This window comes from Mytilus californianus, unplaced genomic scaffold, assembly GCF_021869535.1.
Source record: "Mytilus californianus isolate M0D057914Y unplaced genomic scaffold, xbMytCali1.0.p SCAF_7, whole genome shotgun sequence".
Classification (NCBI taxonomy): Eukaryota; Metazoa; Mollusca; class Bivalvia; order Mytilida; family Mytilidae; genus Mytilus; species Mytilus californianus.
Genome location: NW_026262723.1, coordinates 34599385 through 34622230, shown reverse-complemented (window position 1 = coordinate 34622230; position 22846 = coordinate 34599385). Strand labels below are relative to the sequence as shown.

General features: G+C 32.3%; 2 protein-coding genes across 2 annotated transcripts in view; one reads left to right on the top strand and one right to left on the bottom strand.

Annotated features, from left to right (window-relative positions):
• The window catches only part of LOC127707914 (annexin A5-like), a 152960-nt gene extending 141210 nt beyond the window's left edge, over window positions 1-11750 (bottom strand). The window contains exon 1 of the mRNA XM_052212675.1: window positions 9841-11750. The gene's annotated coding sequence lies outside the window, so the exon portion shown is untranslated. The remainder of the gene's footprint in view (window positions 1-9840) is intronic.
• Window positions 1-22846, top strand: part of LOC127707916 (uncharacterized) — a 90676-nt gene that overhangs the window by 35053 nt on the left and 32777 nt on the right. The window lies entirely within an intron of this gene.

The window sequence follows — 22846 nt, the reverse complement described above, 5'->3', positions numbered from 1 at the left end:
TATACAAGAAACGTGCTGTGTTAAATGTTTAGGTTGCATGGCGCTTTTGAAATCAACACTGAATAGTTCAATAGTTATAGGGAGAACAATTTAATAGTTGATTTAAGTAGCGGTAACAAGATGGACACTAACTTCATGTACGCTGATTGAATTTAGTTTGTAGAAAAAATGTTGCATATGATAATAAAGAAGCTGCAATTTTCCGTTCGAGTTATAATAAACACTATAAAAAAGTCCCTTTCGCAGATATCAAGGTTATCGGAAAATAGGAAAAAAAATAATTTGATATGTGTTACCTTGACACTGTACGCACATAGATTACGCAAAAATCGGATTTAAATATATTTTAATCTTATTAAAATAGATCTAAATCGTGTTTATTATTAATGTTCTGACTCCTAAATTCCACACACTTTCATTTAAACACTTGCAACTGTATTTTCCATTAGAAATAAAAAATATTAGCATAGGTGTACTGAAAATTCGACATTTTTTGAAATGACCCATATATGTAAAACAAAAGCAAGAAAAAACAAAAGAAAGTAGCTTATTATGTGCTACATGTAGGTAAGTTTTTATTCGTCGAAAAGAATATGAAAAGGAATATATTTTTGAGGTATATGATAAGGATGGGGTATGAAAGACTCAGCGGCTCACCCCAACCACAATTAGGTTGAAGTGCCCCCTCTCCTTGAGCCCATAGGACAATCTGGTGCGTCCCCTGTTGGCGGATAGTGGGAGCCCTCGTTCGATTGATCGATGGGGGTTATCTGAAACAAAACAAAAGGGATTGGGGCAGGAAAGAGAAATACACCCATATCCCACGTGATTGTTTAAAGCACTGTTTAGTCTTTAGTTTACATTTGTAAATGGACCTTTTCGCAGTTCGTAAAGTCGTTGTCGAATATAGTTCCTTTATTGCAGGACGTTTTTGCGGTGTCTTAGGGTCTTTTATAGCTTTCAATTGACTAGTGCTATGCATTTTAGTTACTAGTAATATAATCTTAAAATATGAGTAATGTTCTTATGATACTGTGGAACTATTTTACATCAATTTTCTATGGAAGTCGCTGCAACACAAATTTACACACCAATCCACAGTTGAGAAGCGTAAGATCTTAAACTACGAAATTGCGAAAGCTTTTATTTATAATATTGTTTTTATTTACTTCATTTTTTATCAAATGATTCGAATATACCCGACCCGAACAACATTTAACAAACACACACTTTGCTTCAGATTTCTGTGTGTCACTGTTCTTTCTGCGCAAGATTGCAGTTGCAAATGTTTTAGCATGTGGTTAGTTAAGGGTCTTCCTCTTTAAGCCATAAACTTGATATAATTGACCAGGGCTTGTTCTTCCTATATAATATGTATGGTTAACGACAACTTTCCCCCAAGTCTAGCTGTGCTCCATGTAAGACGTCATTTTGTGTGGTCATATGGTGTTGTCTTAGGAATTCCATACAGTCTTGCTGTTACTGATAAACTTTTCCATCTGTTTCCTGCCCCCCTTTTTTTTATAATATTAAGGCTTTAATATACTTTAACGACGAGTTTGCTCTTTCTGTGGAACTAGATGTTACGCTGGTCAATGAAAGTAAGCTCAGAACTTTAACGATTTTTGGAAAAATCGTGCTACACACTCTTGTGTCTGTTACGGTAGACAGACGGTTTGTCGGTCTGGTCTCGCCATAACTCGTTCCATAGTCAAAACTCCTGTCTAAAAGAGTCAGGATATGGCATGTCAACTTCGTAGTAACCGACGATGTCTTCGATATTATCATCTGAATTATCTATCTAGCGATTACTGACTGGGATCATTATTCAGCAGTGTTATTAATGGGCTGGGGCGTGTGGGGTTAAACATGTTTTCGTAGGTAAATATTAAAGCTGTGAAACTTTTTTTTATCATGTGAGTGTAATAGAGTATTACCTTCTGTTGGGTGGAATTGTGAAATAGGAGCCAATACATCCTTGCTCCATCCTTCGTCGCTTTGAAGGCGTCATGCTTGTCATCCTTAGCCTTAGCAATGTGTTACTGTAATTTGAATTTCAAAATGTCTGAGTGACGTTTTTTCGGCGTACTGGTCAACTCAACAGTTGCGAATCACGTGACTTTATCATAATCAATGATATATTACACGTAAATACGAGCGAATAATATCTTTATAAGTAGCGAATTGTCGCATAAAATATACGGGAAATGGCAACGTTAACGAAATCTAGTTTGATTAATCATTTTACAGTCTTAATTTAAAAAAAAAGTGCAAGTAAAAGGGGGGTGGGGCGTACGCCCTCTTCGCCCCTCTCTTGATCCGCCACTGAACTTAAAAGAAATGATGTTCATCAAAATGATTCTTTTAAATCGCTTCCCCCTAAAATATAATTGAGAAAGAGGGAGGGGAGTAGTATTATACTTCTGTGTGTTAAAAATAGGGTGGTATTTACTTCTTCGTGTTAAAAATAGGGTAAGATGAAACTTGCAAAACGTTAAACTTGTATTGAAAAAAAAAATAACAACCAATGAAATATTCCTCAAATTTTTTACTCTCTACGATCGGCGAATATTTTTTTGATTCACTGTCAACGCTATAGCTACACAATAAAGGAGGGTCTTCATCTGTGTTGGAATTATTCATTTCTTGACACAAACATAAAAGAAATAAACAAGAAATATATCACTTCTATATGTCGAAGAATAAAGTTCCCTGGCAAAAATCACTATTTATCAGCTAACCCCTGCACACAAGCAATCTGAATATTTATTGAACCATTACCCTTCAGATATCTGGGATTACAAACTTCACTTGGGGAACAGCCTTGACATGCAGAACACACAAGAAAAACTGATTTAATACTTTTCTTTATTGAAAAAGCACTTTACGCCCATATGGGCCAATGGCTTACAAACATTATACATGATATACATATAATACAGTAAATCAATGAAAATAAACAATACAGACACTTTCTAATTTAATCCTTTCTTTAAATCCATATATATATATATATATAAGAGATTCAAATAATATCAAGGACTCCCTGCCCTCAGTCTTAGTGACTTTTTTTTTAAAAAGGAGCCTAATTAATTTGTTAGTGTCCTGTTTTGTTTCAGGATTGAGGATATGTTTTAATTTATCTATATCGTTTAAGCTATTATATTTATTTGCAATAAAAATTCTTTTCTTAATTGTTCATCTATTTTATATTTAAAAAAGAAATGGAACTCATCATCTAGTACATCACAATGTGTACATAGTCTTAAATCTGGGAATTTTCCTGTATCTACCAGGTTCTATTAATAAACAGTGGTCACTTATTCGAAATTTACAAATTAATTGTCTATGTTCAAAGTTTTGGGAAAGTAGGTATGGTTCAAAGTTATAGCTTTTTTAAATTTTTTTAAAAAGTTGGAGTTTACAATTCTCTTGTTAATTTGATATTTTATCATTATATAAATTTTCATAGGAGTTTTCCAAATTTTGTTTGTATATTAGCTTATTATTTTTATCCTTATTTTGGTTACCAATTTCTAAATCGTTTTGATTTCTGACATGATTAACATAGGAGTACCAAGAATAAATGCCTGAATTATGTAAAGTTTTTGCCAAATTTAGTGTTTCTTTTAGTAGGGGGCTAGTTTCTTCCCTTAAAAGTCTTTCATGAAAAAGAAGAGTTTGTCTTTTTATAAAGCAATCAATCAGGTAGCTGCCTAATTCAGATCGAACTGCTATATGATAAGAGCATTTTTTTACTCCTAAAGTTAACTTATTAAATTTATTTAGTACTTTATCAGGCGGACTTTTGTCAATGAAATTAAGAGTATCTACTTTCTTATTATTTTTATCTCCTTTAATTGAAGCTTTATAAAAGGATGAGTATTTATCTATATACCATATTTCACTGTTATAACTTAATATTGGTCTAACGACTGAGTTAAATAAATGGTTTGACAAAGTCACAGGTGTCTGATGAATTGAATTACAATATGTTTTTTTAGAATACATTACTTTCATAGATTTGTTTGCTAATTCTTGTGCTGAATGAATAAGATTTCCATTCTGACTAATGATGTTCCCAAGAAATTTAAACTTTTGCATTTGCTCTAATTTATCATCATTATAATCAAAAGAATGGTTAAGATTTTTCCTATTGTTACTTGTGCTTCAAATCATAGTTTTAGTTTTTTTACAATTTACAGTGAACTTCCATTTATCACAGTATTGGGACAAATGGTTTAAACTTGACTGAAGACCCTCTTTATTTTCAGACATTATCAATATATCATCGGCAAATAGGAGGCTTCCAATATGTGTGTGTTCTATTTTCAAGGGATCACAGTCAACCTGTTTAAAAATTTGAGGTAGATCATTTATGAAATTATTGAATAGGGTGGGACTTAAAGAATCCCCTTGTCTTACCCCTCTAGTTACTTCAAACCAGTTGGTGAGTTTATCATTAATCTTAATTGAAGATTTTGTGGTTAAATACATATTTTTCATTACTTGATACATTTTACTGCCAATACCCTGCAATAATATTTTATATAATAAAGCAGTTCTCCAAAAGGAGTCAAATGCTTTACGTAAGTCAACAAAGCAAATATATAATGGTTTCTTTTTTGAATTTAAATATTTATTAATCAAAGTTTTAAATATAAATAGACTATCTGTAGTTCTTAAGTTAGGAAGAAATCCAAATTGTTCCTACTAAATTTGTTTTCCATATGTGTAATTATTCTTTTATTTAAAAATTGAAATTAAAATTGAACTAAATATTTTGGCAATTCCATTTAAAAGAGATATTCGTCTGTAATTATTTGGTTCTTCGGAATCTCCAGACTTAAATATTGGCACTAATAGAGAATATTGCCATGTTTCAGGGGAATACCCTGAATCAAGAACAAGGTTATATAATTTTGTGTAACATTTAATTGTTACTGGACTACAATATTTAATCACCTCATTTACAATGGAGTCTGGACCTGCTGATTTTTTCATTTTAAGGGATTTTATAACTTTATTTACTTCTGACACTGTTATTGGTCTATCAGTTATTTCATTATATCTATTTTCACTCTCTTTGTTTTTCAAAAACTGGTTGTTTATCTCATCTTCTGCTTTATCGCAAGGTTTGTTCCAAAGACCTTGCTTTTGAAAATGGTTTGTTAGGTTATCTGATTTCATATCAATTTCTGAGGTATTTATATTATTTCTTATAGATTTAAGTAGTTTCCAAAATTGTTGAGGGTCTTTAGTTTGAAGATTTGATAATTTTTCAATAATTTGTTGTTGATATTGGATTTTTTTCTTTTTACTTGCTTTTTTTTAAAAATATTTTGCAGTTTCAAAAAAATGCTGTTTTAGCTTTTTACCTAAATTATTGATCTTACGTTTTAAATCTCTTAATTCATTGTCTGACCATGAGTTTCTTATGCTTTATTGGAATTTTTATTATACATGTTTTAGAGGCTACATTATCTAGAATTTCTGTTAATGATTTTGAAGCTTCATTTATGCCTTTTTCATTCTTTACAAAGTGGGTGATTTCAAAATTTAAAATCTTATTTTTCACTTCGTCAGAGTTTAATGTTTCATATTTCTTACTATGTGACACATCAGTCCATCTATACGTTATGTATTTTTTTCATAAGTTTATTATCAAAGTCCTTTTTATTTAGATATTGTTTTATATCACATTTCAATTTAAAGGAAATCTGTACATGGTCTGATAAAAAATGTAGATCAGAGGTACAAGAATATTCTACTGAGGGCAGGAGATCCTTGCTCAATATTGCATAGTTAACTGTGCTACAACCATTTTTAGAAAAATATGTGTGATAACCCAATGAATCTCCTAAATATCTACCATTTAAGATCCTTAGTCTTGAGGATAAACACATGTTGAGTAAATTTTTACCTTGTTGGTTTAAAATATCAAAATTATTTCTTTTAATAGGAGAATCTAGATCATAGTCTTGGGGTAACATATCCTGTAAAAATTGGATAGTATTATTTTCATTTTCAAGTAGTTAGCTTCTTCCCCAGTTCTGGCATTAAAGTCTCCAATTAGGTCTATATCCCCATGTTGTGAATAATTGGCTATCTCAGCCTCTAGATTAAGTGAATCATCTGCAGTGTTTGTTGATGTTAATGGAGGAATGTACACAGCACAGAGATATATCTTTTCCCGTCCCAAAAAAGGTTTTATTTAGTTTTAGCCACATTCTATTTGGTGACTGAGAGCCATCCTTTAGATATTCTATTCCCGAATATAACTGTTTTTTTTTATATAAACTATAATTCCCCCGCTGTGTCTCTTAGAACTTTTATTTTTTTTTCTAGATTTTGAGATTGTTACAAATCCATTTATTTGTGTATCTGCACTTTCTCCTTTCCATGTTTCAAGAATTACATTAATATCAGATTTAATATTTTCAATGAAACTAGGGTCCATGTATTTATCACCAAGACCATGAATATTCCAAGACGCTATTGATAAATAACAACAACTGATAAAAAAATACCAGAACAACTTAAACTTTCTCGAACAACAATAGTATGAGTATTACAAAGTAAAAAGGGAAATCAACAGAATACGACGGGATTTGTAATAACGAAATAAAGTTCTGTTCAGATATTTAAAAAAAATTCTTACTTTGATATTTATATTTTATCTTTTTATGAATAAGGTGCACTGGATTTTTATACATGTAATCAATTTTAATCAAGATAGCAGTACAGTGTATTTGACCCAGTGGAGATAATTAATGGAAAGATAACACCTATACGGCAGAATTATTTAACCACTGTACTAACTTGTTAATTTAATTTGACATGTTTGAGGTTAACAGTATTCCACCAACCTGAGATATCAAAATTGAATATATATTCTGATATTTGGATGTATACGACGTTTTCGCAAAGGCTATCACACCATACGTCATGCTCTTAAAATGAAATGTTGAACGCTATACAAAATTTGAGTCATTGTCATTTAGCTGTCTGACAATTGACGATGTACAAATGAATGATCATGAATTATTTAGAATATATTGAACCGGAAGCGATAAAATCTATTTTTTTTTTATTAAAAGCCGTACATTGTAATCTGGAAAGCAATGTATCCCCTACAGCGGTTAACAGGTGTGTTTATCTTCCATTTCGTTGTGAAGATCTTTTGCAGCTGGGATAGTAAACAGCGCCGGGTCTATGGCCAAATCGTTGTTACAAACGGCGTGTAAGTCACTACATGTATCCTTATAGTAGTACGCTTTTTCATAGACTGAATAATCTGTCTCTTGTGTGGTTACATCTGTCATTTTATATTTTCTTTTTATCATTTGGCTATTCATTTTTTGTTTGTTTTCACATATGCATGACATGCGGACACAAAAATAAATAAAAAAATAATGAATAGCCAACATGGCCAAATGATAAAAAGAAAATATAAAATCACAAATGTAACCACACAAGAGAGATTATTCGGTCTAGCTTTTTCGTTGCATGGCCATCCGACCAGTATTCAGTGTTTCGGCACTGACATAATTTAAATTATGTATTATATTATTTATTTGAATTTTCAGTTGATAAATTAAACAATTATTAAATACTAAAAAAATAAGGGGCATCTCCCTCGGGCAATATAGTAGTCCTCGAAATTAGCGCAGGACCGACAGGACATGCCCTGTAAAACATATATTCAGTCCTGTTGATTTTTGTTAATTTTGTAATACATTCCTAAGAAAAATTTGAAGAATCATCAATTCGGTCCTGTAAATGCCAAACCCAACTTTCCTGGTGAATATTTTTCCAAAAACGCGCCATACGCATCGAAAGTGGTAATCTTGCCTAATTTCAAATGCTGTTGCAGTGAAATTGCTATCTAGAGCATGGAAATAAAGGTCAATGATAGGACTAGGATACACCTGGTCGCAGAAAGACATGTAAATTCATAGACCAAAAATAGTTAAACTACCATCTTTAGCTGTTGAGAAACGGACCTGGTCTAAAAACTGGACATTGTTCACCGAGGCAAAAAACAAGGCAAAGGACAACTGACATATGGCAAACAGACATGTACACCTTTCAATGTATGCACAGGCCTAATAAATTTGACCTATGACCTGAAATAATTGAGAAACTGTTCGGGTTATCAAACTGGACATTGATCAATGGAGCATAAAAACTAGGTCAAGTACAGGTGACATATAGCAGGCTGACATGTACACCTACAAATGTACATGTAACTACTAGTATGTATTTTCAGACCAAATATAGTTAACCAACCTCTTAAAGTGATTGAAAAACAGACTTTGACGCAAATCTATCAAAGTCAGTAGCTATAGACTACTTATACATGTAAAATGTAGTCAGTTTTATACGATCGAATACTTTTTCGGGCATGTTGTGTTATGGTGTTATTGTTGTCGACGTCGGGGTCGGCGTCTTTTGACAGAATGATTTCTGGACTCTAAGATTTGTTTTAGTTGTTGGATCCTTTAGAAACATTTAGCACATCAATCCTTGCAACTAAAGGAAGTCTGGGACTGAAAATGGAGGTTATGCACATAATTGTTTCTAAATAATCGGCCGAAAGGGGACAACAATTGTGTTTTTTTGGTTATTTTGCATTGAAAATTTATCTTTCAGCTGAATTTGATCTTGTTTTAATATTTATTCCTTAATTAACTACAGTCATGTTAATGCCAACATTTTACAGTTTCCGAGATAAAAGTGGAACAAATTGAAAATAGGGGCAACGCACTAAAAAGTGAATTTTAATATTAAGTTGGATTTTGATATTTTATTTTTTGCATAAAATTGCTTGTAAAATACCCTGCCTGCGTTTCCAATCAATGACTTAGCTCTTGCGGTTTCCAAGCTAAAACGGGTTAAATGGCCCATTCCCATATTGTTTGTTTAAACATGTTAAACATGGCCCCTGGATAGCTTGCTTGAGTTATGTAATTTTAGAACTTTTCCGGATTGGAATAAATAGCGATAAGGTGAATTAAAGTGATGGGGCCATAAAAAACAAAAAGACAAACAAATTACTACACAACAAAACATAAAAACTGTGAAACATGGTCATGAGCACCACCAAAAATTTGGGTGATTTCAGAGGGGGTCTCATTGGGGGGGGGGGGGGGGGGGTGGTGGTTCTGGTCCCGGATCCTGCTTACTGTTTTGTCAGATGCCTGTATCCCGCTTACACTATGTTCGTAAGCAATTCTCATTTTTTTGTAATTTCCCATGTCCTGCAAGACTTCATTTCCCGTTTTCACGGCACAATAATTTGACTTTCACATGTCACGCTTACAAAAAATCGGCAATCCTAGGTCAGATTTAGCCCATTTAATAGTTTATATATAACATTTAAAAAAAAATGTATACCCCTGGTCCTTCTATCCACAATCTGTTTTGGATAGTAGGGGTGTAGTCAGTCCAAATGATAATAACTTCTTGAAAGGCTAGTTTATTTTTTTATGTGAGGCCTCCATGGAAGTGTCACAGAAAAAAATAAAATACCCTTTCATTTCAAGATATCATAATTAATTGGTCTGGGTGGGGAGTTTGTTTTAAATTTAATGCACCTAAACAATTAATGGGCTATACATCTGACACAATAATACAATGTTAACAAAAATAAGTTGGAAGCACTTGTCGTCAGAAGTTCAGTGTCGAGTCCTTAGCAACACGCTGCAAGTTAAAACGGTAGACGAAGGCATCAGGCTCTTTTATAGTGCCTTTAAAGTGCAATAACAAAAGAATTAATTACAGTTGACAAGACACGTCAGAAATTATTTTGGATTTACTGCGATTTGTGAAATTTACCTTTTGTTGGAAAATGCTGCTATGCCACACAGTGTTCGGTCTAATTTGAAGCGTCTAAGTGACCCGGATTGAGGGTCAACAGCTGCTTAAGGACTGACTCAAAACCTACGATGTCTTTTGAGGGGCGCTATTAAAAGTATTTTGATAGAAATCATATTTTTATGTAGAAAAATACTACCTTGGTAAATACAAGGATTTGTATCCTAGGAAAATACGTAAAACTGATTCATATTAAAATAGACCCTATATTACTGCCGTAAAAAAAAGGCGAAAGATATCAGAGGGACATTCAAACTGTTAATTGTACAAGAAAATAATGAATGAATAAAGTAATAAAAAATGAATGATGATAAAAATAATAAAAGTTAATGATGATAAAAATAATAAAAAGTGAATGTTGATAAAAATCATAAAAAGTGAATGATCATGATAAAAATAATAAAAAGTGGATGTTGATAAAAATAATAAAAAGTGAATGTTGATAAAAAAAAATAAAATGTGAATGATCATGATAAAAATAATAAAAAGTGAATGATGATAGAAATAATTAAAAGTGAATGATGATAAAAATAGTAAGGAGAGTACTGTAATGATAAAAAAAATATAATGGTGATGATGATAATGATAATAATAATAATAATAATAGAAAATCTAATAATCAATCAAATAAGTAAACATGTTAAATGAATGAATAAATAAATAAATAAATAAATAAATAAATAAATAAATAAATAAATAAATAAATAAATAAATAAATAAATAAATAAATAAAAACATTTCAGTACCAGAACACTTTAAACATTATGCATCTATAACTGTAATATCCAAACTGGTACATGATCAAAGGCAAAAGTTGTAGACTGGATTACCTCACTTAAACTTGACAAAAAGCTATTTCACAGACATGTGACCTTAGTAAAATTTCCAAAAGGGAATACATATTTTGGTCCTTTTTGGTTTGATTGATAAGTTTATCACCGTTTGTATTAGGATTTAGATTTTTAAATATTTTGGCCTCGACCATTCCTAAATACATGCACATTAATTGTCGAAAGGTGCATCTGGTGCAGTAAAATTGGTACCATTAATTGTATCAGTATTTGCAAAAAAAGCATAGTGACAAAAACTATTAGCAAATAAATTCAGGCTCGGTTGTAAATTATTCTTGTGATAAATATCGACTATGATATATGATTGAAAGTAGTATAAAAAACCATTTCCGTGAACTACAATTTTGGTGTTGTTACTTTAATATTGCCTTTTAAAGCCGGGGTCACACATTCACGATTTTTACTACCGTCCTTGATAGGACCATTCCCGATTAGAATTTGTTTGACCAAGATCCTGTGAATCGTGACTGGAAACTCAAACTTTAATAAAAATTTGTAAAATCATTTACTTAATCACGACAACAATCAGATATTGTTCAGGAAGCGTCCAAATTCAGCTGTTTCCATCCCAATTTGTCCCGATTATCCCGTTCTCAATCCGATTCTAATCCGATTTGTATCTTTTTCATGTAAAAAACGACCGAATCTGTCCCGACAGCGTCCCGATTCTACCGAATGCGATCCGACAGATATCAGACAGTGAACCGACGCTGACGGAAGATAAACTGTCGCCATATTCGGGATAATCAGGTTCTGTCGGGACGCAATCCTTTCACAGTCTGCTGTACCGCATTGCAAACGGCTTTGTCTGGACTAAGTCGTATCGTGTTCTGTAATTGTCGGGACTCTGACGTGGGTATTATTGACGGAATAATTTCGGCAAAGACGGTTCGCACTCGACAAGATCTGGATGCAACCTGGACTCAATCGGAAAAAATCAGCAATGAAAAGTATCTCCAGATCATGTCCGTTCCACAGGACACCGTCCAGAAAACACAGAACATTGTTACGATTTTGATCCGATATAGCAGAATCTGTCTCGACATATTCACGGTTGTAATCCGACTAGACAACATTGGCTGAGTTTCCCAGAATGTCGTGACCGGGACGCACCTAACTATCGTGGGTTCTTGGCCGAACCCTCGGGACCATTCCCGATCCGTAGGAATCTGTTAAGAAAATATACTACTGCGGTCAGACAATGATAGGACATTCCAGATCATTAAGGATAATAATCCGACTTTTTCACTTTTCGTGTCTGAGCGCTGTCTGATCTCAAACGGGAGCCATAATCGGCACTGTGTGAACGCCACATTATCTGCACGGGTTATGCGGAGACTATTTTGAACTTAAGAAATGCTGGTCCTCATTTACTTATATACAGGGTGCTATTTACATGCATTTCATGTTTCAAATATTATATAATGTATTTTAAAACTTTGTTGATGAAAGTGTAGCAAAAGGCTTTTATCATGAGCATAAGAAGTTGGAGACATACACTGCGTTTACAAAAACAATTGAAAGTCCATTATCTGCATGATCAAAGAACACGAACATGCATTAGCGGCAATAAAAGCCGCATTATATTTGTACATAAGTACATGACACAGGATCTGAGTTTTTTTATCAGGTTGGTACGATAGATACATATACTGATACACTCAACTTTTTCTCAGCGGTTGCAAAGCACTTTTGTAAATCAATTTAGTTTTGAATCGGGATGTCACAATAGTCTGTTGATGTCATAAGACAATGTCATAAAACTATGACAATGTAATTTACACTGTTTAAGCATCACCGCACGTCAAACTTTGTACAACAGAAAAGCTGATTGGACATTAGTGACAATTTGTTACGCCCTCGTGAACGACCTTCGGTAAGCTTCATTAGAATTATTTCACACACAAGTAACTATTTTTCTTAACAAAACAAAAATATTTATACAATTTATTTTTGCATTGAACATGTAATGAATCCACGAATTCATAACATTTAAAAAATGGTTCACTACGGTTGATAAATTGTCGGAAGTATAAAAAGAAATATAAAAATTATGTCCAGTGCGCGTTTAAAAACAGGCTCTATTCGAATATTTTGAGATGTTTCAGTGATGTTCTATGTGTAAAGGATTTTAGGTCAATTTGACTTATAATCAGTTCAATTTCATGCAATCCAAAATATGTTGGGTTTCTTCTCTTTTTTTTTAACGTTATATCAGTATTCTCTGATATTTCACATTATCTTCTGAAATTTTGCTTTGAAGATGAATGATTTAACAAATTTATATACCAAACATTTAAAAGTTTACTCTGCGTTTATAAATACCATTGAAAGTACAACATCTGACAAAAGATAAATATTGTTAGAAGAAAATGGAATATAACCGTTGTTTGATTTTGTTTGTTAAACAAAAGAAACCCCCTAAATATCGTCTCATGACCAGAACAAAAAGTGTTACGACCAGAACAAAAAGTGGCGAAACTGAACTACCAAAACCTAGCGATGATATCTAATCATATTATAGTTTTGCAATGGATTTAAATGCAATGTAAAACTAGAGACATATACTATTTATATGTCTCTGGTAAAATTTTACATTTAGAAATGTCTTATCCCGAATTTCTTCTTTGTTAAAACTGTAATACATTATTTCATGGTACACCGACCCGAGAAGTAGAATAAAATATGGTAATTGTTTCATGCTATGATTCCAAGAAGAATAGACATGGTGTCTGTATTTGGATAAGTTGTTTTACTGGTAAATAGAATAATTCCTTCCAATCGAAATTATCTTCAGAAAGAAAATTAAGGGTTCTCTTGCTCGTACTTTCTTTCTGTCGTCCATAGAACACAATTTTCAAAATTAATCAAATTTGGCGTAACATAATTAATTTTGTTAACCTTTTAGTCCAAAGAAAAGAAAGAAAAAATAAAGATTCCAAGACCCTAAAACAAAACACTTTAGTGACTGTGGGTTTTTTTTTTCAGCGCAAGCTATTTTTACTTGTGGTAATTTTTCTAGTCGTTGTTTTATTTTCATCAATAGAGAATTTAATACTGAAACAGACATTTATCATGATTTTTAAGGAAACTTTGATTAAATTTTGAAAGAAAATTGTGTAATTCATTAAATAGTCTTTTAATTTGTATTGATGGTCCACTGCCTCATTTACATATATCCTACATACATTGATCATATATAGAGAAATATAATTGCATCCGAGATCGCATTATGTAATGGACTAATTTTATCACTTTTTACTGTCTCCCTTAATTATATATCGATGGGCATTCCACTCCCTTTTGAAAAATACTAAATCGAAAATAAAATACATGTACGAAGAAGTTTGTCTTACGTGAAAATACGTAGTTCAATAGGCTTTATTTACACACACAGTGAACTGCTTTTTAATAATATTTTTACGAAATCATTTGAAATTTAGTTTTTTTTTTCAAAGAAAGACCTATATTACAATATATTACAATAAGCATATTTAGAGTACTTTGACATGCCGCTGCATGATAACTCATCATTTTATGAAGGCATGTCAAACTGTCACTATTGTCAGAAGTTGGACTTTTGCTAGTATCCTATCAACTGTTCTATATCTCACATAGATTGACGTACGGTGATGGCGGCTTGAAACAATGTAATTTATATAATGACATTGTCATATAGTTTTAGGACACTGTTGTTATATAGTTTTAGGACACTGTTTGCATTTTAACCCGCCAGTGTTTCATGTTTTGCAATAAAGTTATCTGTAAATGTATCTGTATTAACATCAAAGAGTAATGTACTTTATTGTCGGAGATGTAGACTACTGATTCAAAATAAGGTTGATTTCGACATCGAGCTTTGTAACCGCGGAGAAGAAGTTGAGTGTAAGAGTAAATTAGACGAATAAGAAAAATGTGCCCGGACCATACGTGTTGTGATTTTTTTGTAAGAGGATTGAAAATTAATGTGGAGTAGTTGCAGATGATTTTCGAAAAGAGAGACCCAGAGGGCATTTTAGTGAAAAATCCGAGTCGTAATTTCCCGCCCTGAATGTTACTTTGAGTAGGAGGGCGCCAACTCCCTGTGGACAGCCCATGAACACGGCTCTGTGGGAGGGCTAAATCTAAATAAAAAACTAGTCTGAACCCGCACGTGATGATGTGCCTGTTCCATATCGCTATTTTTGGGACTTGGTGTTCATGGTCTCTGTTAAATCAATGAATTGTATATTTAAATTTACAATTCCTTGGTTAAATGTATCCATTACTTTTCTAGACTTCGGTGGTTTAGAAGTTGACCAGCGTCCATTTTCGAAGACCAAATGCTGACCACTAGATGACTTGTTCTTGTCAGTTGTTGGGTTTGCCTTCTCATTTTTGTATACCAACATCTCCTTTCATATAAAACCTAGAGACCAGTTCAAGTACCCATGCCACACACAATTTATTTTTCTTAAAAAAACTTTCAACAGTTACACACAGTTTTTTGCTTGCATGGATAGAGGAAAGTAAAACAGGGATAGCATATACCAAGTGAGCAATTAGAAACTATAAACAGAAGAAAAGAGGAAAATGACGAGCGTTTCGTCTTAAAAAAAATTGAAAACAACACGTTTAATAATTTCATGCGTCCGAAGCGATATTCTGGATTCACCTTCATCAGGAACGCTCAAAACCAAACATTTGAAATCCGAGGATGTATAGGTACCGAAACCGTTGAAGAGCTATATGACAAAAATACCTAAAACAAATAGCCAAATTCATCTAAAGTCAACTTTGCCTGAGGGAGTTGAAACCTCAGTTTCTTAATAGTTTAAAAATTTAAAAACGGACAAAAGACTCATCAGTGACGTTCCAGTACAAGAGTTAAAATACCAAATACAATACGAAGCTGTAGAGCATCGACGACCCAAAATTCCGGAAGGTTTTGCCAAACACAGCTATAAGGTAATCTATTCCTGCATGGGATAAAAATCCTTACTCGGTATTTCGAAAAAAAATCATAGTTTTGGTAAAAACCATATCAATGATAATTCATGTCAACACAGAAATGGAAAGATGACGGGGTTAAGGACCAACAAGTGACGCATATCAGTGGTCATCTACGGTCAACCAAATCATGATGGTGTCCGTAAAACTTTTAACACCATGCAGAGATGACATAAAATTACCATATGGAACCACATGCACTTGTCACTTAAAAATAACCTTTATACTTTAAATAACAGTATATAGGTAAAAAAAAAGATCAGAGACCAGTGCCTGTGTATGGAACATGCATTGTTTAATCTTGAATTCGGTTAGTATCATTAATATGAACCGTAAGTAAAAATAATAAAATATACTTCTAGGTCTTAAATAGAAAGTTACAAAACTAAATAAATGTCAATACTGAGGGGAAAATCTACAGGCATAAGCTTATCTCTAAATAGAGACAAGTGCCTGTTAGAAAATCGTTTGAGTTAAGCCTTCTTGGTCCAACTTTTAAATTAATTGTGATCGAATTATTCAATTAAAATCCTTCTTTTGAGCCCCAATTTAAAGTAATAACTTCCCCTAATACACTCTTTGATTAAAAACTTTTTTAACAATAAGACTGTTTATTTAAAGAATTCAATACGTTATAAAGATCTAGAGCCATTCTTGTTGCGACGTGACGTAACACAAACATAAGTAAATTGACGCAAAACAAAACTAGGTTTATTTCGAAATGATAATGAGACAAGTTTGTGTTCGACTGGGTCATTTAAATCTATTATTGTAATGACATGTCTGTAATCGTCCAAGAACAGGGTCATTTGTACTAAAGTTATTTAAATGAGCTGCATTAATTGTTGTGTTAAAATTCCTGGAGAGAAGTTTGGCAGTCTTGCACAGCAGACATGTAAGCAGATTTTTTTATCATGGTTTCTCTTATCATGCTTATTTCTTTTTATTTTCGGTGAAACTAAACGGAAAAAATAAATACAAAGTTAATTTGTTAACTCGTTAATACCTAAACAAACAAATGGTCGAAAGCCTTTGTGTCCTTAACGATTTTTTCTATCAGAATCAATCCTAAGATTTTTTCCGCAATGAAATTTAATTTCTACGTCATATATGTGCATATAGATATTGAAAATAGCCCCCTTCCAATTTGTTAAGTATGCTGCCCAGTGCATTTGTCCCGTGTCATTAGTGTTTATATCATCATGAGTTTCTTGCCACTACCGGTTCAATATTTATTTGAATACGTACTGGACCTCTTGTACAGTATTTTTTCTCTCAGTAAAAGTATCTATTTGCAGGCCGAAAAGTTACAAAAAATATCTGAAGAGCCACCCATGTCCAACCATCGGAATATTTCAAAATAACATATTTTCTAGTTATTTATATAAAATACTACCTTATCCTTGTTAAAAGGGTCTCCAAGGCTCGCAAGGGACAGGAACAAAATCCTTCTTCTTTAATAGTCACCTAGTTCATGTAATGTAAAATCCTTTTGATGATCTGTTTTATTAAGAAAAAAAATGCCAGAGACATGCCTGTGTCTCGGATGCGGCATGAAAAAAATCAAGAAAGTAGTGCATTTTTATGGATTACATTAATGATTATTATTGAGTTATATGTGATACATACATACAAAAAAAAAAATTAACAAAAATAAAAAAAGAAAGAAAACATGGGAAAATATGTAACATTTGCCAAGCAAAACGACAGTAGACGAGAAAAAAGAAAAGATGTGTACCATATTTACAACTATACCTTAGACTACAACACATCCGACAGAGACGCATATACTGCACATGCATGTCAGGCTCTGAACACTTGACTTGAACATGATATTGAACTTTTATTTTATTCATTTAAAATGTTTTGTATGTTTCACTTTGTAGTCATTTATTCTTGAAATAAACAAGTCTTAACATGTCCTACTTCTGTGCATAAAGATTGCACAAAATGTATATATTGATTGAACATTTATGTAAAAAAATCGTCATTGATTATCGAATGACAGTCCGAATTTGAATTCTCAAAAGAAACGACTTTTTTTTTAAGAATGTTTCAATTTAAGCGCATAAAAGATTAAGATTTTCTAACGTCACTTCCTGTGTTTACTGGTTTCCAAAACACTAGCACCTGTTGCAGACTGGCCAAATCCTATGTAAGCTGACATTTATGTAACATTCTCATATAACTTTGTCACAAATAACTTCATTTTTATTCGTATCTTTATTTTTACGATGCTTGCTTTAGTCAGACTTCAAATATGTACTGAAAGGTTCATTTGGCTAAAATAGATGCGTTTCAGCTTAAAATTACTTTAAGATTCATCATACCAAATGGACAAATATGTCTGTATTTACACCTCAAAAACTACTCTGTGTACAGACTTACCTGTACAGTTTTGAAACTTTTAAGGTCTGGCATCCACTAGATGTATAAAAGTTAAATGCATTTTGTGTTTCAAAAAGATAAATTCTTTTTTGGATTTTGATGGGCATTTTTTTTCGTTGAAACTTTCCAAACTGCACAGGTTAGTCTGTACACAGAGTAGTTTTTGAGTTGTAAATACAGCCATTTTTGTCCATTTGTTATGATGAACCTCAAGGCATAGCATGCCTTATATTTAAAGTTCAAATGCATTTTATGTTTTAGTGAATTGAAAAATGATTTTGCACAGCACTTTTTGCATTCCTATTGATCCAAATTTTAAATTGAATATGATTGTGTGAACTAAATGTGTTTTTTTAATTTGTTTTTTTTTTCACTTTTGTGTGTAGAAATTAAATGTCCCTCCCGTTTTAGCTCACCAGGGCCCAAAGGGCCCCATGTGAGCTTATGCCATCACTTGGTGTCCGTCGTCATAAACTATTTCTAAAATCTTCTCCTCTGAAACTACTGGGCCAAATACCTTCAAACTTTAACTAAATGTTCTTTAGGGTATCTAGTTTATAAGTTATATCCGAAGTTTTGATCCATCGACAAACATGGCCACCATGGCTAAAAATAGAACATAGGGGTCAAATGCAGTTTTTGGCTATATCAGTCAGGGATATACATGTAACTCTATAGGGTTATTACAGAAAAATAACATACATTTGTTATTGTGGACTAAAAAATCAAAGAACTGTGATAACATATGTATGTTACATGTTTCAAAGTGACAATATACATCACTAGTTTAGTTAAAATGCATACAAGTTCTATTGATATTACTATTGTCTTTATGTATACTTAACTATAGAAAGATATAACAGTTCATAGTTTGCCAATTTTGCATAGTACACCTATATGTTATTACAGAAAAAACATGCCTGTAATAATTAAAAGGTGTTATCACAGCTTCTCTATATCACTCCAAAGCATTTTCTCAGACATACATCATGCTTAATTACAATGTATTTTAATTTATTGTAAGAAATAATGACCAGAGCATGTAATGAGGTTTTGCGCAAGCTTCCCAGTAATTCCCAAGTGTCTCATATAATAGGTTACTTTCCTTAAATAACTAAGCTATGTTATTACAGCTAATTTTACCCCTTAAAAGCCTCGTCTCATTGATTTACCATGGTTAATCAAAAATGTATTAAGCTATGCATTTAGTTTCTGCGCAAAGTCTCAAGAGTTCCCTAGAGCCCATTATAAATTAAAATATTTTTGATTTATTTTACAAATAACAAACACATGTTATTGCAGATTTAGAAAATTTAAGGAATAAAGAGTAGACAACTCATGAAAGTATCTGTAATAACACATGCAAGTTATTTTCTGTAATAACCCTATAGAGTTATATCTCTGACTGTATATCTTAAAAACTAAAGCTTTTAGAGCAAATCTGACATGGGGTAAAATTGTTCAATTGGTCAAGATCTGTATCAGCCCTGAAAATTTCAGACAAATCGAACAACCCATTGTTGGGTTGCTGCCACTAAATTGGTAGTTTTAAGGAAATTTTGCAGTTTTTTGTTATCTTGTATATTACTATAGATAGACATAAACTGTAAACAGCAATAATGTTCAGCAAAGTAAGATCTACAAAAAAGTTAATAAGACCATAATTGTCAATTGACTCTTTAAGGAGTTATTGCCCTTTAAAGACAATTTTACACAATTTGTTCATCAAGTTTGGTAACATTTAAAAATCTTCTCCTCTGAAACTACTGGGCCAATTACCTTCAAACTTTAACTAAATGTTCCTTAGGGTATCTTGTTTATAATACATGTATGTATCCGAAGTTTTGATTCATTGACAAACATGGCCGCAATGGCTAAAAGTAGAACATAAGGGTCAAATGCAGTTTTTGGCTTATATCTCAAAAACTAAAGCTTTTAGAGCAAATCTGACATGGGGTGAAATTGTTCAATTGGTGAAGATCTATCGGCCCTGAAATTATCAGACGAATTGAACAACCCATTGTTGGGTTTCTGCCACCAAATTTGTAGTTTTAAAAAATTTTGCAGTTTTTTGTTATTATCTTGAATATTACTATAGATAGATATAAACTGTGTATGTAAATATTGATTATGTAAAGGTAAGATTTATACAACATAATATATTTTTTGGTTTAAAACATAAATGACAGTTCAGCCATAAGAGTGAAGGTCCTTCATACCTTCCATTTCCTGCATAAAGATGATTTTTGTCTCACATTTAATAGACAGGAAATATTTTATTGTTTAAGTGAGTCTTCAAATATCACTTTTATTACTTTCAACCATGTTTTGTCATCATTTATTGGGGCTGTTGTTTTTATAGTAATTAAATTTTCACACAATGCCAGGTGATAGGTAATAAGATACCCGTAAAGTTCATTTACCTGTAGTTTTATGTACCTGTAAAAATTATGCATTTTCAATAAAAATTATCTTGATTGTGTGTAATAAGTAATTTGTCAATTCTTTATATATATTTAAAATATGCAACATCATAACTTATAAGGACTAAATTAGTAGGTATGAGTGTTACAAATGAATAAAACATATCATATTCATTCATTTATATCAGCTGAAACATACCAAAAGATAAAAGTTTAAATATATTTTACTTTTTATCATTTTTTTACTTCAATAAAGAGTAAAAACCACCATGAAAATTTCAATCGACCAGTATTTGCCAGTATTGACCACTTGAGGAGTATTGTCCGGGGCGGTAAATACCGGTAAATACCGCCGGTAAATACCAGGGGCGGTAAATACCGACCAACCTTGTTGTTATTACGTCACAGTAGGAACGTTTATTTGTGATGTGGTTTTTGCCGATTGAACTAAGATTAATCGGTGTAATTCATTCATTTAAAAACAATTTGAGATTGTTGTATGGCAGTATGGAGGAAACATCTTGCAATGAACTATCCCAGATTCCCAAATACATTTAGCAACACATGTAAGGTCTTAAAAGTAGTCACCGGGTCCGTTCGCCCAGATTCGCGTTCGCCCTAGTACCTGTTCGCTCTGGGTCCGTTCGCCCTAATTCCTGTTCGCACTGAGTCCGTTTGCCCTGATTTCTACTTTATTTTGTTGTCTTGTATAATATAAATTATTTGAATTAATTATGTTAAAGTTTGTTGAAAATTCCGCCGAAATATTTATGTTGTATTGATGCTACCAGATAATTATTTTTCTTTTGATTTGCATTGACTATTCTTGCCAGAATATTCATCATGTTGAATGTGGACAGTATTTTGAAGAAGAAGAAGTGTTCAGGAACTGGAGGCCAAGTTATCTGTATGAATTTATCTTTTTTGAAACCTTGTAACGATTTCAAACCAATCCAAACAGGTATAACAAGCTCAAACTCACTCAACACCTTGAGATCAAAGAAGCCAAGCGGCGAAAACAATTTCCCTTTAATGTCTTACAATTCTTACATCATTGTTCTAACTCATTCCAAGCTGACTTGTTTATTTAAAAAAACAATTTCATTATTAATCCATCAAAAACAATAACTACAACAATCAGTGAGATCAAAGATATTGTAATCATATCTAATCAGCATTCTAAATTACAAAACTTTGAATTTTCGGAATACTAAGGCTTTTCCACCTCAGAAATATATTATCTTAGCTGTATTTGGCAAAACTTTTAGGAATTTTGGGTCCTCAATGCTCTTCAACTTCATACTTTATTTGGCCTTAATAACTTTTTTTATTCGAGCATCACTGATGAGTCTTTTGTAGACGAAACGTGTGTCTGGCATACAAAATTTCAATCTTGGTATCTATGATGAGTTTATTTACAATCAACAGTCATTAAAAGTAATTCTGAATAAAAACAAATGTAACAATGAAGCCAATTTGCCTGATTAATGCTCCAAAACAAAAACTTTTTTTTTTAATTTCAATGTTTATTCATGAATTTGGGGTTATACATTTTAATATTTACCATTTAAATATCTGAATAAGATTACAAAACTTTAATTAAACCATTAATATTATTTTTTTTTATAAAAAATAGGGCGAACGGACTCTATGGGCAAACGGACCGAGGGCGAACATGTAATTAGGGCGAACGGACCCGATACCATTGTCTATAGTTACTAAACATAAGCCTACATTACTCCAAAAGGAGACAATTTGGACTTGTATTAGCTAAAATTGTCATTGTTTCCTGTATGATAACCAAAAAATAAATTATAACTGATCAAAAATATATTAGATCATATATAACGAAAATGGGTATTTGACAATTTTGTACATTGTTCAAAATATAGACCCCTAGTTGATAAGTATTTCAGATTAAAACACAGATATACATGTATGTATCACCCCACCCCTGGTTTTGTCATCTGCTGAACACTTTGCCAACCCTGCATTAAACATCACTTAAATAAAAAAATGTATGAAACATAATTCAGTTGAAAAGCATCTTTTTGGAAAAACCTTTACTTGAGTTACATTTTTAGAAACACTATATTGGGCTCCTGTAGGGTACCCCCTTAGATCACAAGGTCATGTTTAAAAGTAGTCTCAGGTCACCAGGTCACCTTTAACCTAATTTGAAAGCTATGACAATCCACATGTGCACATTTAAAACAAATAAAAATAAAAAATGAAGATCTATCACAGGTGTCTTTTTATCATGCTACTACCATAGCAACTAGGCAAAGAAACTCCATGATTGCCAGTCTGTAAATA